The following is an 18615-nucleotide window of genomic DNA, read 5'->3' as shown; positions in this document are numbered from 1 at the left end:
AACAAAGACCTGGAGTGTTTGGAAGAATGCAATGAATTTAATATGCCCGGAACTGGTGTCATAGGGGAGAGTGTCAGGTGTGGGAAAGTACTAGGTGTAGGTGAGGGCCAGCTCCAGCACCCTGCTTAGCCAAACTACATGCCAGACTTGCTAGAGATGCAGAGAGAGTCACACAAAGGCTTTAAGAAGGCTTGTGACCCAGACATGCTTGCTTTTTAGAAAGTTCAGTGTGGCTATGTAACCGGAATAGGTAGCTACTCCTTCCCATTTGCTTCCTGTGGGTTTGTGTCTATTTCCTATCGCTGTGAGCGTCAGCCTGGCAGTGGCGGTTCAAACCATCCAATTTGTGCTCTTCCCAACACTTGTAATCAGCCTTACTGTGTCCCTTCAGACATGGGTGATGTCCCTCTTTGGGGATCTGGGTCACTTCACTGTGACATCCCCCTTCCAGGACTCTAGGTTCTGGTAACTTCAGTCTCTCCCTTCCATTCCCCCACATTCCTGGGGTGACCTCTGATTCCTGCACTCCCATTTCTGTGTTATCTCAGCATCCCCTGTCTACCTTTTGAGTCCTCCAATACTCATTTCAGCAGTTTCACCTCCAGTCCCTGCTTACCTCTGCAGAACTAACTGTGCTGCCTGTCTTTCTCCCTGGACCATGACTGATGCAGAGTGGCACAGGTGACAGAGTATCTGGGGAGTGGCTTAGCTGGGAGACCATGAGTTTGCAGTTCACATACCTGTTTGGTTCTCCCCAAGCTTCTCGAGAGCCAGGGCCTAGGTATGGAGAAGGCATGTGTTTGGGGTGATCCAACCTTAATGATTTGAAGAGGAGGATGTGCAAGAGGGCATATAAGCATCAGAGCCAGGTGGTCCAGATAATACCAACAGTAGCAGCAATAGCGATAGCCACGATGATAATAGAGGGACCTACGATTTTGTGTTTATGGGCACTGGTGTAAGTGCTTTACATATATGGTTAACTTAATCTTCATGACAACCCTAGGAGCTAGGTGTATACTTTTACTCTCCATTTTACAAATGAAGACACCAAGCACCAAAAGGCTGCTAAATAATGTGCCCAAGGTCAAATAACTATAAGGGACAAACTTGATATATGAACCTGGGCAGTTTCCCCCTGTAGTTGGGGCTCATGATCATTACGAGGGGTGATCTTCCTGCCCTACTATTCTGTGATTTCATGGAAATATGACTTAATGTCTCTGTGAAAATCCGCGGCTTAATGGTAAGGTTTTAGTGATGACAGCACCTTTCCAAGAAGCCCTTGCAGAAAGTCAGAGAAAGTTGGGCTGAATCTATGAAGATGAAGCTAAAGAGAAAGCCAGAAGAGAAGGCATGGACTCCCAGGGGTGTGGAGCTCCCCTTCTGCAAAGGCACAGATGGAAACGCGATGGAGGAGCTGGGAGTTTATCACTCTCTGAAAGCTTAATTAGGTCATTGGTGAGGACAGAATATTAAAAAAAATCCCATCAGCTAAAGACCTATGGGATTTAATTCCCCCATTCCTGCTCCTTAGTCTTAGAATAAATGAAGCCTTTTCCTAGTTACAAAAATGATGTTGAAAAATGATTGATTGTCCTAATGAGGAAAGAGAACAGCTGCCTGAACAGCAGATGTAACTTTTATAATCATTTCCTCTTCATTGGTTTTCTCCCTAACGACCCTGGCACTGATGATAGTATTTAAGAAGGAGGGTGTGTGGTGGGCAGAGGCCTGGAATGATCAGGAAGCTTGGGTAAAGAGAGAAATGGTTGGCCTGACCCTGCTGATCAGCTGCATTTCTAACAAGCCCCAAGTTATGGCTGTTTTTCAGGCTTGTTAAAGGTGACACAACCAGAGTTTGTTGCAACGTGAGGTCCCCGGATTAAAGGCCAGACCTGACAGAAAAACCACCCACAGCTATCACATGTGCTTAAATCTATCGTAGCTTCACTAAGGCCCTAGGGGGAACTGTCATGCAGAGAGGAACATCCCTATCAGGGGATATTTTGCAGCAAGTCGGCAAAGACACTGAGATGTGATAGCATATGCAGCCGAGCACGGTGGTTAGGAGCGTGGGCCCGGGCTGTAAATCCTATGGTCGAATCCTGACTCTACTACTTGCCAGCTGTGTGACCAGCTGTACCTCACTGTCTAGCTGTGTGACCTTGAGCAAGTTTCTTAATCTCTCTGTGCCTTGGTTTCTAGCTGTGCAAACCCAGGCAAGTTGCTTAACCTCTCTGTGCCTCAGTTTGCTAATCTTTGAAATAAGGATGATAAGAACCTATTTCATGGGGTTGTTGAGGGGAATAAATAAATGTTTGTAAAGCACTCAGAACCGTACCTGGTATATAGCAGGTCTATTTATAGAGCTCTTAAACAACATAAATGGCCCGAGATCGGCAAAACTTTGTCAGCCACATTTTTCTGCCATCTACAAAAGTGTGATTCATCAGTTGGTCTTCAATGCCCTCTAGATTTTGGGATCTCTTTCTCCCTTCACCTTGGTAGCATGGGGACTCCCATCCCACTGTTCTCTTATTCCATACAAATACTCTACACAAATCTCAGTAGGGGCTCAAAACCTCAATTTGTGGTGAGATGCTAGTGACTCATAAACTTCATCATGTTTCTCCTCTTAGCCTAAATCAGGGGCTCATGGCATCTCAGGCGCTGGCCTGAAGTGGTGGACCTCCCAGTGCCACTTCATACCCAGTTTGACGACCAGTTTTGTGTGGACTTTCCGGTTGCTCCTCACCACAGCTCAGAATTCCAAAACTTTTGGTTCTCCCATCTGGGAACCCACACCCACACTACCACATCCTGTTCAGGGACTCCCCAAAGCAGTTGTCTGTTTGGCCTATGGGTATAATCATTATTGGTTCTGGGCATATTGGACCAGACCTGCTTGGTGATACTCTCGTCCACATTACAGGAGAGCTGTCCTAAATTTTGGTTCAGTTCAAGTAGATATAATTATCCCTAATGTTGTTGTTGTATTTAGATTTTATTTATTTATTTCACAGAGGGGGAGAGAGAGAGAGAGAGAGAGAGAGAGTGAGAATGAGTTGGGGGGGGGGGTGGGCAGAGGGAGAGGAAGAAGCAGACTCCCGGGATTGTGACCTGAGCTGAAGGCAGATGCTTAACCAACTGAGCCACTCAGGTGCCCTAATTATCCCTAATGTTAAACAGCAAAATTTCATTTAGTTTTCAAAGCATTTGTCTTTATTTCTTTTGGCTTCATGATAGCTCCATTTTGCAAGTGGGAAGAATCAGTTTTGGTTTCATATACTAGGAAACCTATGTTAAGGTAGCTTCAGAAATATGGGAAATTAATAGCCCCACATAAAGGAAGAGCCCAGTGGCAGGGCAGTGATTAGCACTGGGTCTATCAAGGCTCTGACTTATTTTCTCTTGAGAACCTGTCAGCTCCCCTCCATGGGGTGACTTGATTCTCAGGCTGGTGGAGGGTACTGCAGTGCCCTTGGGAGCTCAGATCCACACCCTGAAACACCCAAGGAAGAGAGGGACTGTCTCTCTTTTGAGAAGTGCCCCAAGGGACACCTGGGTGGCTCAGTGCTTGAGCATCTGCCTTCTGCTGAGGGCATGATCACGGGGTCCCGGGATCGAGTCCTGCATCGGGCTCCCTGCGAGGAGCCTGCTTCTCCTTCTGCCTGTGTCTCTGCCCCCTCTCTCTCTGTGTCTCTCATGAATAAATAAATAACATCTTTAAAAAAAAGAAGTGCCCCAAAAGTATCCTTTGTGCCTCACTTGCCCAAATCTGGTCATACACCAACCTCTGAATAATCCAAGAAACTGGGAGAATGCCGTGTGCTAGTAGGCTTAGGCCTGGGAGCCTGTGCAATCACTGTAATTACAGTGAGCCCAGTTAGCCCCACCAGTAGTACTGGGGATGAGTCAACTTCCTTTCACAGGTGCAGGTGGAGTGGGAGGAAAGACACTGAAATAAAAGTCTATGGTGTTGTCAGGGAGTGGGCATTGTCAGGATGCTAGATAGGTAACTGGGAAATTAGCCTCCATGATGGCCTCTACTGATTTTTGCCTCCTGGTATTCTCGCCTCCCTACACTGAATTAGGCTGACCTATATCACCAATAGGATATTGCAGAAGTGATAGTATGTGGCTTTGGAGGCTAGTCCTAACAAGCATTGGGGTTTCTGCCTTGGGCCATGCCCTCTGGGGGCAGCCGGGCACCATGCACTCTGTAGCTCTGTGCAGAGGAGCACAGGGAGAGGAGCTGAGGCCTTCGCACAGCAGCCTGCACCCGTCTGCCAGCCACGAGTGTGAGCCATCTTGGAAGCGAATCCTCATCCAGTTCTAGGCAAGCCAACATCTTACTGCAACCTCAGAAGAGGCCCTAAACCAGGGCCACTCAGCTCACAAACTGAACTTCAGAAAACCATGAGGGATGATAAATGGTTCTTGGTTTAAGTCACTAAGCTTTGGAGTGATTTGGTACACAACATGATACAACTAGAGTACTGACCTTCAATGGAAACCACACCAATTCTATTTAGTTTTTAGATCCAAGGGGCTTCCCTCCTCCTTTCCCTTTTCTTCCTAAATATTTCAAAATGAAATGAGTGCTTTACAGAAAATTCCCTACCTTCACCCATGCCCCCCATTTCTTCCACCACTTTGTTGAGTATGTGGCTACCAACCAAATGTATTTTCTGAGAAATTTCCTCAAAACTTTGGAATTTCTAAGTTGTGCCGCAGACAAGACTAGTACAGAAGGCACTGCCCTGGGAGCTTGCGAGAGTAACAAACTGGGAAGTTTCCTGGGTCTATCCAGATAGTTTAGAGTCAGTCCTTAATGCATTTGGGCTCTACTAAATCAGAAAAAACACGTTCAAGTTTACAAATAATAAAGATAGAATTTCTCTCTGGGAATATGATAAAGCTGTAAAGGATTATGACATCTCATTTACCTTTTTCCTGATTATAAAGGAAAAAACTTTTTTATTATAGAATACGTGGGGGGATAAATGCTGAAAAGAAGAAACTAGAAACTACCCATAATCTAACTAAAGCAACTACTATGAACATTTGTTCATCATTTCCCCCCTCTATGCATTTCACTATAAAATCATGATATGAAAAATAGAGTTTTATGTGCTGTTTTTTCCATTATCTTCTGCGCATTTTTCATGTGGTTAAATATTCCTTGAGAACCTGTTCTTTAATGCTTAAGGTTTTATAAAATAAGTGTGCCATCGTTTACTTAGCCATTCTTCTAAATTAGTCCAATTTTTTCTATTACAGACAAAGCTTGGGCGACAGTTTTTATATATTCATCATTGCCCACTTGTCTGCTTATCTCCTTAGTGTAATTTCCAGAAGTAGAATTATTAGGTCAAGTTTATGGTGACTTTCTAAAGTCATCGATCCATATTGCCAGGTTGCCCTTCATGAAGTCTTACCAATTTATAGTACTTGAAGAAGGCTGTGAAACTGTTTATGTCATTGCACATTTATTACAAGAGTGCACAGTCTATTACAATTTATAGATTATAATTTGTAAATTATTATCAGTTCGAAAGGTAAAAATTATATCTTGTTTTCATTAGCATTCTTTTATTAGTTGGAAGCTGACCATTCTCTCACACATTTATTAACCATCTGCATTTCTTCTTTTGTGAAGTGTCTATTATAACCTTCACCTATTTTTTCCATTAGGATTTCATCTTTTAAAAGAAACTGATTTGGGGATCCCTGGGTGGCTCTGCGGTTTAGCGCCTGCCTTCGGCCTAGGCCATGATCCTGGAGACCTGGGATCGAGTCCCATGTCGGGCTCCCTGCATGGAGCCTGCTTCTCCCTCTGCCTGTGTCTCTGCCTCTCTCTCTGTGTCTCTCATGAATAAATAAATAAAATCTTTAAAAAAATAAATAAAACTGATTTAAAAATATCTATATTAATAATATTCAATACAGTACTAATGTTTTCCCTGCTTGCTCAGTAGCCTTTTAATTTTATTTATAGAGTTTTTAGATGATCATATTGATCTCTTTCTCTACTTTTTAAAGTTGTAATGCCAGTGTAATTAATACACAATGTTATATTAGTTTCAGGTGTACCATACAGCGATTCAGCAATTCTATGCATTTCTCAGTGCTTATCATGCTAAGTGTACTCTTAATCCCCTTCACCTATTTCACCCATCCCCCCCACACCTCCCCTCCGACAACCATCAGTTTGTTCTCTATAGTTAAGAGTGTTTCTTGGTTTGTCTTTCTCTTTTTTTCCTTTGTTCATTTGTTTGGTTTCTTAAATTTCACCTATGAGTGAGATCATATGATAATTGTCTTTCTCTGACTGACTTATTTCACTTAGCATTATACTCTTAGCTCCATCCATATCATTGCAAATGGCAAGATTTCATTCTTTTCAAATGGCTGAGTAACATTCCAGTGTGTGTGTGTGTGTGTGTGTGTGTGTGTGTGTGTGTGTATCTCCACATATTCTTTATCCATTCATCTGTTGATGGACACTTAAGTTGCTTCCATAATTTGGCTATTGCAAATAATGTTGCAATAAACATAGGGGTGCGTGTAACCCTTTGAATTAGTGTTTTCATTCTTTGGGTAAATACCCAGTAGTGAATTTACTGGATCATATAGTAATTCTATTTTTAATTTTTTGAGGAACCTCCATACTGTCTTCCACAGTGGTCACACCATTCCCACCAATAGTGCATGAGTGTTTGTATTTCTCCATATCCTCACCAACACTTGTTTCTTGTGCTGTTGATTTTAGCCATTCTGTCCGGTGTGAGGTGATATCTGATTGTGCCTTTGATTTGCATTTTTCTGATGATGAGTGATGTTGAGCATCTTTTTGTGCGTGTTGACCATCTGTATGTCGTCTTTGGAGAAATGTCTCTTTATATGTCTTCTGCCCATTTTTTAACTGGAATTATTTGTTTTTTGGGTGTTGAGTTGGATAAGTTCTCTCTATAATAGGGATACTAACCCTTTCTCAGTTATGCCATTTGCAAATATCTTCTCCCATTTTGTAGATTGCCTTTGAGTTAGGTTTATTCCTAGGTATCTTATTTTTGGTGCAGTTGTAAATGGATTGTTTTCTTAATTTCTCTTTCCGCTGCTTCATTATTGGTGTACAGAAATTCAGTGGATTTCTGTACATTGATTTTGTATCCTGTGACCTTACTGAATTCATTTATTAGTTCTAGCAGTTTTTTCATGGAGTCTTTCTGATTTTCTACATAGAGTATCATGTCATCTGCAAATAGGGAAAGTTTTACTTCTTCCTTACCAATTCAGATACTTTTTATCTATTTTGTTGTTATCTGATTGCTGTGTCTAGGACTTCTAGAACTATGTTGAATAAAAATGTTGAGAGTAGCCATCCTTGTCTTGTTCCTGACCTTAGGGGAATAGCTTTCACTTTTTCCCCCATTAAGGATAATGTTAGCTGTGGGGTTTTCATATATGGCGTTTATTATGTTAAGATATGTTCTGTCTAAACCTACTTTGTTGAAGAGTTTTTATCATAAATGGATGTTGTAGTTTCTCAAATGCTTTTTCTGCATCTGTTGAAATGATCATATGTTTCTTATACTTTCTCTTATTGATGTGATGTGTCACATTGATTGATTTGCAAACATTGAACCACCTTGCATCCCAAGAATAAATCCCACTTGATCATGGAGGATGATTCTTTTAATGTATTGTTGGATTCGGTTTGCTGATATTTTGTTGAGGATTTTGGCATCTATGTCCAACTGCGATACTGGCCTGCAGTTCTCTTTTCTTGTAGTGTCTTTATCAGGTTTTGATATCAGGGTAATGCTCGCCTCATGAAATGAATTCAGAAGTTTTCCTTCCTCTTCTGGTTTTTGGAATAGTATGAGAAGAATAGGTATTAACTCTTCTTTAAATGTTTGGTAGAATTCATCTGTAAAGCTGTCTGATCCTAAACTTTTGTTTGTTGGGACTTTTTTTATTATTAATTCAATTTTATTGCTGGTAACTGGTGTATTCAGATTTTCTGTTTCTTTCTGATTCAGTTTTGGTAGGTTATATGTTTCTAGGAATTTATCCATTTTTTCTAGGTTGTCCAGTTTGTTGGCATATAGTTTTTTAAAAAAATATTTTATTTATTTATTCATGAGAGACATACACACACACACACACAGAGAGAGAGAGAGAGAGAGAGAGAGAGAGAGAGAGAGGCAGAGACACAAGCAGAGGGAGAAGCAGGCTCCATGTAGGGAGCCTGATGTGGGACATGATCCCTGGTCTCCAGGATCACACCCAGGGCCGAAGGCAGGTGCTAAACCGCTGAGCCACCAGAGATCCATATATATATTAAATAATATTCTCTTAGGATGGTTTGTATTTCTGTGGTGTTAGTTGTTTCTCCTCTCTCATTTGTGATTTAATTTTTTTAGTCCTTTCTCTTTTTTTCTTGATATGTCTGGCTAGAGGCTTATTAATTCTATTAGTGTTTTTGAAGATCTAGCTCCTGGTTTCATTAATCTGTTCTGCAGTTGTTTTTAGTTTCTATTAACTTTGTTTCTGGTCTAATCTTTGTTATTTCCTTCATTCTGAGGTTTTATGTGTTTGTTGTTCTTTACTAGCTCCTTTAGATGTAAGATTAGGTTCCTTATTTGTGATTTTTCTTGCTTTTTGAGATAGGCCTGTATTGCTATAAACTTCCCTCTTAGAACTACTTTTGCTGCATCCCAAAGGTTTTGGACCATTGTGTTTTCATTTTCATTTGTTTCTATGTACTTTTTAATTTCTTCTTTGGTTTTTTGATTGATCCACTCATTGTTTAGTAGCATGTTATTTAACCTCCATGTATTTGTGTTCTTTCCAAATTTTTTCTTATGGTTTCCTTCTTGTTTCATAGAATTGTGGTTAGAAAAGATGCATGGTATGACTTTGATCTTCTTGAATTTGTCAAGGTTTGTTTTGTGGGCAAATATGTGATCTATTCTGGAGAATGTTCTGTGTACACTTGAAAAGAATGTGTATTCTTCTGTTTTAGGAGGAATGTTCTGACTCTATTAAATCCATTTGGTCCAATGTGTCACTCAAAGCCACTGTTTACTTGATATTCTGTTTAAATGATCTGTTCATTGATATGAGTCCCCTACTATTATTTTGTTACTATCAATTAGTTCTTATATATTTATTATTAACTTTTTATGTATTTGAGTACTCTTGTGTTAGATGCATAAATATTTACAATTGTATGTCTTCTTGTTGATTAATGATTATATAGTGTCCTTCTTTGTCTCTTGGTACAGTCTTTGTTTTATTTTTTAAAAAGTTTTTTTAAATATAGTTAAGATACCTCTACACCCTATATGGGACTCAAATTCATGAGCCTGAGATCAAGAGTTGTGTGCTCTTCCAAGTGAGCCAGCCTACAGTCTTTATTTTATTTTAATTAATTAATTAATTAATTGTTTTTTAAATGTAGGCTCCACTACAGGGCTTGAACTCATGACACTGAGGTCAAGACCTAAGCTGAGATCAAGAATCCAGACACTTATTCCACTGAGCCACCCAGGGGTCCCTACAGTCTTTGTTTTAAAGTCAATTTTGTCTGATATATGTATTGCCATTCCAGCTTTCTTTTTCACATCCATTTGTGTGATAAATATTTCTCCATCCCCTCACTTTCAATCTGCATGTGTCTTTATGTCTGAAGTGAGTCTCTTGTAGGCAGCATATAGATGAGTCTTGTTTTTTTTATCCATTCTGTTACCCTATGTATTTTGATTTAAGTGTTTTGTCCATTTACATTCAAAGTAATTGTTGATAGGTATGTATTTATTGCCATTTTATTTGTTTTCTACTAGTTTGTGTGGATCTTCTCTGTTCCTTTATTTCCTTGCTGTCTTCTCTCATCATAAGTTGGCTTTCTTTAGTGATATACTTGGATTCCTTTTCCTTTATTTTTTTGCATATCTATTACTGGTTTTTGATTCATGGTTACCATTAGGTTTGTATATGGCATCTTCTGCATATAGCAGTCTATCGTAAGTTGATGGTCACTTAAATTTGAACCCATTTTTACTCCTCTCTTTCCCATGTTGTGGGTGTATGGCATTATACTTTATTTCCTTTTATTCTGTGAATCCCTTTACTGATTTTTATAGACATACTTATTTTAACTGGTTTGGTGCTTCCTACTTTTCTTACTTTTACTTATGGTCTTTCCTTTCCACTCATAGATTCCCTTTTAACATTTCTTGTAGGACTTTAGTGGCCATGTACTCTTTTAACTTTAGTGGCCATGTACTCTTTTAACTTTAGTCATGTACCATGACTTTAGTGGCCATGTACTCTTTTAACTTTTATCTAGGAAACTCTTTATCTCTCTTCCTATTCTGAATGGTAGCCTTGCTGAATAGCATAATCTTGGCTGTGGGTTTTCTTTTCTTTGAACACTTTGAATATATCATGCCACTTTCTTCTGACTTGCAAAGTTTCTGTTGAAAAATCAGATGATAGCCCTATGAGATTTCCCTTGTAATCTTTCTTTTGCTGCTTTTAAAATTCTTTATTACTGCTCTTTGACATTTTAATTACCATGTATCTTGGTGTGGACTTCCTTGGTTTGAATTTGTTGGGCTTTTCTGTGACTTTTGGATCTGAATTTCTTTTTCCTTTCCCAGATTTAGGAAGATTTCAGCTATTATTTCTTCAAATACATTTCTGCTCCCTTTTCTCTCTCTTTTTCTTCTATGATCCCCATAATGCAAATGTTGTTGTGCTTTTGGAGTTACTGAGTTTCCTAAGTCTGTTCTTATTTGGCATAATTTTTTTCTTTCACCTTCTCAGCTTGATTACTTTCTATTACTCTGCCCTCCAAGTTGCTGACTTGTTCTTCTGCTTCTTGTAGCCTGCTGTTTATTCCATCTAGTGTATTTTTAATTTCAATTATTGTGTTCTTCATCTCTGATTGTTTTTTTTATCTCTTCATTAAAGGTCGCACTGATGGCCTCCACTTTTTTCTCAAGTCCAGTGAGTATCTTTATGATTATTACTTTAAATTGTCTATCAGCATATTACTTACCTCCACTTAGCTTAGGTCTCTTGCTGTCCTGTTTGCCCTGTTCTTTCACTTGGGACATATTACTCTGTGTTCTCATTTTGTCTAATTCTCTTTCTTTGTTTCTCTGTGTTAGGAAAGTCAGCTCCATCTCTTGCTCTTAAAAGTATTAGGCAGGGCATGCATTTTTAGTGAGGTGGTGCTGGTCCTCTTCTACAGGGGACACACAGCTGCTGAGAACAGGGCTGGCTGGGGCCACTCCACAAAGCACACATGGGCTGGGGTATAACCACTGCAAGCACTGTGTGCTAACTCTCTTCCCCTAGGATGCACAGCTGCTATGGAAACCACAGCTGGACCAGGCTGCTCCACAAAGTATGTGGGGTGAGAGAGAGTGAGTGCCATTTTAATAATGTTTGAGTGTCCTCTGAGGGAGGTGACCAGCCACTTCTACTGGTACGAAGGCCCTGCAGAGCATATGGTTGGGAGACACAGTGTTGGTGAGGTTTGCAACAGTCTTCTGGAGGAGAGTACCCACAGTGCCAGGACTGAGGTTGGAGGGGTTAGGGTGCAGTGCAATGTAAGCAAGTTAGGTAGTGAATACTGGTTCCATGCTGTTTCCTGCAGGTGGTGGGGGTTTTGCTGAGGGTTGGGGCAGGAAATGGTGCCTGGCAGCAACTTTGTTCCTAGAGAAGTCCCTCAGGGAATTCTTAGATAAGTAAATAGCTCTCTCTCCCCTATACCCCAGGTGTTTTTTCAAATGGCTGCTTCTCTGCTGTATCTCCACAGGCTGTTTATTGTGCTGTGTCTTTAAAGGTAGGGACTCAATGTCCTATTGCCCTCAGGACTCTCACAGAGCTGAGCTTTCTAATTTTGAAAGTTCTGGGCTTTAAGTTCCACTGAACTCACAAACTTTGGCCTGTCTGATTTTCAAAAAGAAATGCTTTGGGGATTTATCTTTCCCAAGCAGGATCCCCAGTGTGATAGTCTGTTTCTTATCCCTCTCCATGCCTGGGGCTCCCTCCCTCCAGTAGCCAGTCCCATGGAGTTTAGCTCCCCACCACATCTCCACCCTTCTTACCCTCTTAGATGTAGCCTCTTCTGTACATTTAATTGTAGAGTTTGTTCTGCTAGTCTTTGTGTTGTTTTCTGGGTTATTTACATGGATATGAGTGTTATCTATTTGTATCCGTGGGATAAGGTGGATTAGGGTCCTCCTACTTCCATCTTCCTTGCAAGTATCTTTTTCTCTGCTTTTATACTTGGGAAAATTTGTTACCATATCAGTATGGTTTAAGCATTTGTTTTAAAATTTGTGTTTTTTTTTAAATCATTCACCCACCAAGAATTTATTTTGTGGTGTGAGAGGAGATAAGAATTTAACTTTGGGGCTTTGTTTCTCTGATTTAGTCAACCAGTTGACTTGGATAGTTTATTTAATAACCCTTTAGTATACCACTGATTGGTATGATGACCTTTGTTACATACTAGATTCTTATATGTATTTGTCTATCTTAGTTCACTGTAGCTTGAGATGGGGTATGTTTAGATATAGATAAGGTCTCACTTCTTTTAATATGAAAAATATTAATATATTTTATGTAAGCAAGTAGTCCAATCTACTGGACTCTGTGTACTCTAGAGAACAGAAACAGAATTAGTTTTCTACTAGCAAGTGAGATGGTACCTACAGTTCCCTTTGCGGGAGGCATGGAAGCTGGATTGGCTTATAGGCTTCTGGAGTTCCCAGGCAATTTAATTAGGGATGTTACAATAAAAAGATACTGCTTATCTCACTAATGTGGCGAAGAGGGAGTAGGATAAAAGGGAATGGTATGCAAAAGTCATTATTTCAAGATAACAAAGTCTCATTTGAAAGCTTAAGATGTGGCATCTTGATAATGTAGCCCTCATGACAAAATCTGCAGTGTCTTAGGGCAATTGAAGAAGGTGATTCAATGTATTACCTCAATAGTGAGTTTTTAATGTTGGTGATCCAGAATTCTTTTGGAAGTAAATGCCTTTTAAAACTTTTGCTGGGGGCATGTGGGTGGCTCAGTCAGTTAAGCATCTGACTCTTGATTTAGGCTCAGATCATGATCTCAGGGTTGTGAGATCTAGCCCCACATTGGGCTCTGCATTGGGCATGAGCCTGCTTAGGATTTTCTCTCTCTCCCTCTCTAAAACAGAAACAGAAACAAAAACAAAGCTTTTGTTGTATTACCTAGGGAGATTCTAGGTTCTGTAACAAGTATGCCCCCAAATTTTAGTGGCTTAACACACTAGAATTTGTTCTTGCCTTCATAACTATTCAAGGGAAAGCTCCTGGGAAGCAGATGGTATTCCATGCAGTCATTCAAGGACCCAGGCTCCTTCCATCTTGTGTTTTTTCTGTCCCTAGGGCATCAGACTTCAGTGTACAATATTTTGCATTTAGCTAATAGCCAAATGGAAGAAAAGGAGGTAGAGAATTCATACCTGCTCCTAATCCCCTGGGTTCAGAAGGGGGCACATATCACTTCTGCTCATATTCCTTTGTCAAAAACTAGCTATATTGCTCTACCTAGATGCTGGAAATATAGTACCTGACTGAGAAGCCATTTCCTAGCACAGTTCTATACTATGAAAGGAAATACATAATTTTTATTGTACAATTAGTTGTCTCTGTCACATTTACTAAGTAAAATTTCAGGTATGTAATCTGTGGGGTAGATGAAGAATTGTTATAATACAGTGTCTTAACCTCTGCACTATCGACATTTTGGATTGAATGATTCTTTGTTGTGGGGGCTTGTCTTGTGCATTTGAAGATGTTTAGTGGCATCTTTGATGCTCTAGAGCTTTCAGTATACATTTATAACTATTTCTAGTCAACTTTCAAATAACACTATACTGCTTCATGGATAGTGAGAGTACCTTATAGCAGAGTATTCCCATTTCATCTACCCAATACCTTATAGCATTGCTCTCATTTATTTCACATATCCATAAGCTATATTTGCTGAATACATTGTTGCTATTTTTATTTTGAACAGTGTTTTCTGTTAGGTCAATTGAGAACTAGAAAAACAAAAGGTTTTATTTTACCTTTATTCCTTCTCTAGCATCCTTCCTTTCCTTATGTAGATCTGACTTTCTGACCTATATCATTTTCCTTCTCTCTGAAGAATTTCTTGTAACAGTTCTTGCAAGACAGGTCTACTGGCCACATATTCTTACTTTTGTTTGTCTGAGAAAACCATTATTCCTCCTTCACTTTTGAAAGATAATTTTACTGGATATTGAAATCTAGGTTGGTGGTTTTTTTTCTTTCAACACATTAAATATTTCATTTCACTTTCTTCTTACTTGCATGATTTCTGAAGAGAAGTCAGATGTAATTCTTATCTTCGCTCCTCTATAAGTAAGGTGTTTTTTTCTTTGTCTTCTTTCAATATTTTTCTTTGTCTTTGATTTTCTGAGGTTAAAATATTTATCTTGCTTGGTGTTCTGTGAACACCTGGATCTGTGATTTGGTGTCTGTCATTAAGTTTAGAAATTTCTCAGTCATTATTATTTCAGATATTTCTTTTGTCTTTTCCTCTCTTCTCCTTCAGTATATATGTGTGACACTTTTGTAATTATCCCACAGTTCTGTCTGTCTTTTCATTTTTTTCTCTTTGCATTTCAGTTTTAGAAGTTTCTGTTGATATATTTTCAAGCTCACTGATTCCTTCTTTAACCATGTCTAATCTGTTGCTGACCCCATCAGAGGTGTTCTTCATTTCTGTTAGTGTTTTTTATTTCTGGCATTTCCTTTTGATTCTTAGAATTACCATGTCTCTGCTTACATTATCCATCTACTTCTTTATGTTGTCTACTGTTCCATTAGGGACACCTGGGGTGACTCAGTGGCTGGGCGGCTGCCTTCAGTTCAGGTCATGATTCCGGGGTCCTGGGATCAAGTCCTGCATCAGGCTCCTGCAAAGAGCTTGCTTCTCCCTCTGCCTATGTCTCTGCCTTTCTCTCTCTGTGTCTCTCATGAATATATAAATAAATCTTTAAAAAAGAAAAAAGAAAGAAAGAAATTCCCAGTCTAATAATTACAAAATCTTTGCCATATCTGAGTCTGGTTCTGATGCTTGTTTTGTCTCTTCAGACTGTGATTTTTGCCGTTTGGTATGCCTTGTAATTTTTTGAAGAAAGCCAGACATGATATAACGGGTAAAAGGAACTGAGGTGAACAGGCCACTAATGTAAGGTTTTATGTTTTTTTAAAAAAAGATTTTATGTATTTATTCATGAGAGACACAGAGAGGTAGAGACACAGAGGAAGAAGCAGGCTCCTCACAGGGAGCCCAATGTAGCACTTGATCCCTGCACCCGGGATCCTGCCCTGAGCCAAAGGCAGACACTCAACTACTGAGCTACCCAGGCATCCCATAGGTTTTATGTTTTATCTGAATAGGAGTTAGATTGTGTTTACTGTTTGCTGTAGCTATAGATGAATGAAAAGGCTAAAATTTTCTCTAATGTTCTTGTTTTTGTACCACTGTTGCCTTTGGGTTTCCCTAGAGGCTTTTTTTTTTTTTAAAAGATTCTACTTATTTATTCATGAGAGACACACAGAGAGAGAGAGGCAGACACATAGGCAGAGATAGAAGCAGGCTCCATGCAGGGAGCCTGATGTGGGACTCGATCCCAGGACTCCGGGACCACGCCCTGGGTAGAAGGCAGGCACTAAACCGCTGAGCCATCCAGGGATCCCTCCCTAGAGACTTCTTAAATAAGCTCTGAGATGTGCAGTTCTCTCAATTGATTTTCTCTGTTATTACACAAGAATCTTACTGATGTGGTGGTAAGTTGTGGGGGTGAGACACATTTTATAATCCTATGATTAGGTCTTAGTCTTTTAGAGAGCCTGTGCCCCTGGGCTGTGACCTCCACAAATGCTTAACCCCCACCCCCAACCCCACAGGTGAGACAGGAAGGGTAGAGGGAGTTGAACTTGGGTGTTTCCCTTCCTCCAGGTCACATAGGCTCTAGTAAAACTCCAATTGGTTATAGTCTGGCAAAATAGTTTTTCTTGAGGGTGGGCCTTGTTAAGAAAAACAGAATGCTCTGGGCATATTTTTTAAATGGCAACTTTCTCCTTCCCCTGCCAGAAGCAAGAGGAGACTTTTCCCCAGTCTTAATTATGAGAACCTAATAGGGCTCCTGGAGGTGAAACCCACAAAACTGCAGGTTCACCTTAGGGCTGGGCCTCCTTGACATTTTAATTTTCACAAGCTTATCCATGCTTTGCCATAAGCATTTTATCAATTAAAGCGTATGTACATTTTCCTGCCCTGGTACTAGTTCCAGAGTGGTTTCTGCTCCTGATAGTAAGCTGTGATTCTTTGTATCTGTCAGTTTGTCTCTAAATTTTTAGGTTTTTCACTGTGACCTCAATTCTCAGATGGACCTAAGAAAAGTTGTCGATTTTCAGTTTCTTCAGCTTTTCTTTTATTGTGAGGATGAGAGTAATGACTTCCAAGATCCTTGCATGCTGGATAGAAACCAGAAGTTTGCTATTCTCCCACTTGTGACAACAAAACTGCCAGGTTTTTTTCTGGAGAGAAGTCAGATCACCCTCAGTTGTGAATCATTTCTATAACACTATGTGGAATACTACATATAATGAAAATTAATAATATATCTTGGTGCGAGAGAGCACTGTGGTTTCTCTTGGTGCCTGGCATGGGGCTGTGACAGAGATTGACTAGATGCTCATCCAACCCATTTTCTCCTCTTGGGCACTCAGGTAACTGCATTTTTCAACTCTCTCATCTCTAGGTGGGGCCATGTAATCAGTTCTGGCTAATTGAGTGTGAGTAGAAGTGCTGCACATTACTTCTAAGTCTGGCCCCTAAATCATAGCACGTGATAATCTGTATTCAGTCACTTTATTCATCAGCCAGCCAAATTCAGAGGACCCCAGGCATGTAGGGGAGGACAGGCTTATAAGATAAGAGTTTGGACCTCTGAATCACTGCTTGAAGAAAAGCCACTTGTGACAGCCTGCCAACTAGAACACCCATGCTGGATTTTGTGTGAGAAGTATATATGTTGGAGTTTGGAATTATGAATTATTGCAGCTTAACCTGACTAGTTCAGAGGCTCAGAACATTCGATACTGAAAAATAAGGCAACTCCAACTGTTGTTCAACATAGTACTGGAAGTCCTAGTCTCAGCAGTCAGACAATGAAAAGAAATAAAAGGCATCCAAGTCAGCAAAGAAGAAGTGAAACTTTCATTCTTTGCAGATGATGTGATACTCTATGTAGGAAACCTGAAAGACTCCCCCCCCCCCACAGAAATTGCTAGAACTGATGCAAGAATTCAGCAAAGTCTCAGGATATAAAACCAATGCACAGAAGTCTGTTGCATTTTCATACACCAGTAATGAATTAACAGAGAAATCAGGGAATCAATCTCATTTACAATTGTACCAAAACTCATAAGATACCTAGGAATAAACCTTTTTTCCCCCTAGGAATAAACTTAACCAAAGAGATAAAAGATATGTATTCTGAAAACTATAGAACACCTATGAAAGAAACTGAGGAACGTACAAAGAAATGGAAAAACATTCCATGATCATGGATTGGAAGAACAAATATTGTTAAAATGTCTATGCTACCCAAAGCAATCTATACCTTCAATGCAATCTCTATCAAAATAACACCAGCATTTTTCACAGAGCTGGAACAAGCAATTCTCAAATTTGTATGGAACCAGAAAAGACCCCAAATAGCTAAAGTAACATTGAAAGAGAAAACCAAAGCTGGAAGCATCATAATTGCAGACTTCAAGCTCTACTACAAAGCTGTAGTTGTCAAGACAATATGGTATTGGCACAAAAACAGACACATAGATCAATGGAATAGAATAGAGAACCTATACATGGACCCTCAACTCTGTGGTCAACTCATCTTTGACAAGCATGAAAGAAAATTCAACGGAAAAAAGACAGTCTCTTCAACAAATGGTGTTGGGAATATTGGACAGCCACATGCAGAAGAATGAAACTGGACCACTTTCTTACACCATACACAAAATAAATTCAAAATGGATGAAAGACCTAAATGTGAGACAGAATCCATTAAAATCCTAGAGGCAGCAGCCTCTTTGACCTCAGCCACAGCAACTTCTTGCTAGACATGTCTCTAGAGGCAAGGGAAACAAAAGCAAAAATGAACTATTGGGACATCATCTAGATAAAAAGCTTTTGCACAGCAGAGGAAACAATCAACAAAGCTAAAAGGCAACCTACAGAATGGGAGAAGGTATTTGTAAGTGACATATTGGATAAAGGGGATAAAGGGCTGCTATCCAAAATCCATAAGGAACTTCTCAAACTCAACACCCCAAAAAAAACAAAAAACCAAGTCAAGAAATGGACAGAAGACATGAACAGACATTTCTTCTAAGAAAGACATGCAAATGGCTAACAGACATATGAAAAAAATGCTCAGCATCACTCAGAATCAGGGAAATATAAATCCACAAGGAGATACCACCTCACACGGGTCAGAATGGC

At 39.8% G+C, this 18615-nt stretch overlaps 1 protein-coding gene across 2 annotated transcripts in view; it reads left to right on the top strand.

The window, feature by feature from the left end:
- Window positions 1–18615, top strand: part of RAI2 (retinoic acid induced 2) — a 387183-nt gene that overhangs the window by 37100 nt on the left and 331468 nt on the right. The window lies entirely within an intron of this gene.

This window comes from Vulpes vulpes, chromosome X, assembly GCF_048418805.1.
Source record: "Vulpes vulpes isolate BD-2025 chromosome X, VulVul3, whole genome shotgun sequence".
In the NCBI taxonomy this organism is placed as follows: Eukaryota; Metazoa; Chordata; class Mammalia; order Carnivora; family Canidae; genus Vulpes; species Vulpes vulpes.
This window is presented reverse-complemented; position numbering and strand designations above follow the sequence as displayed.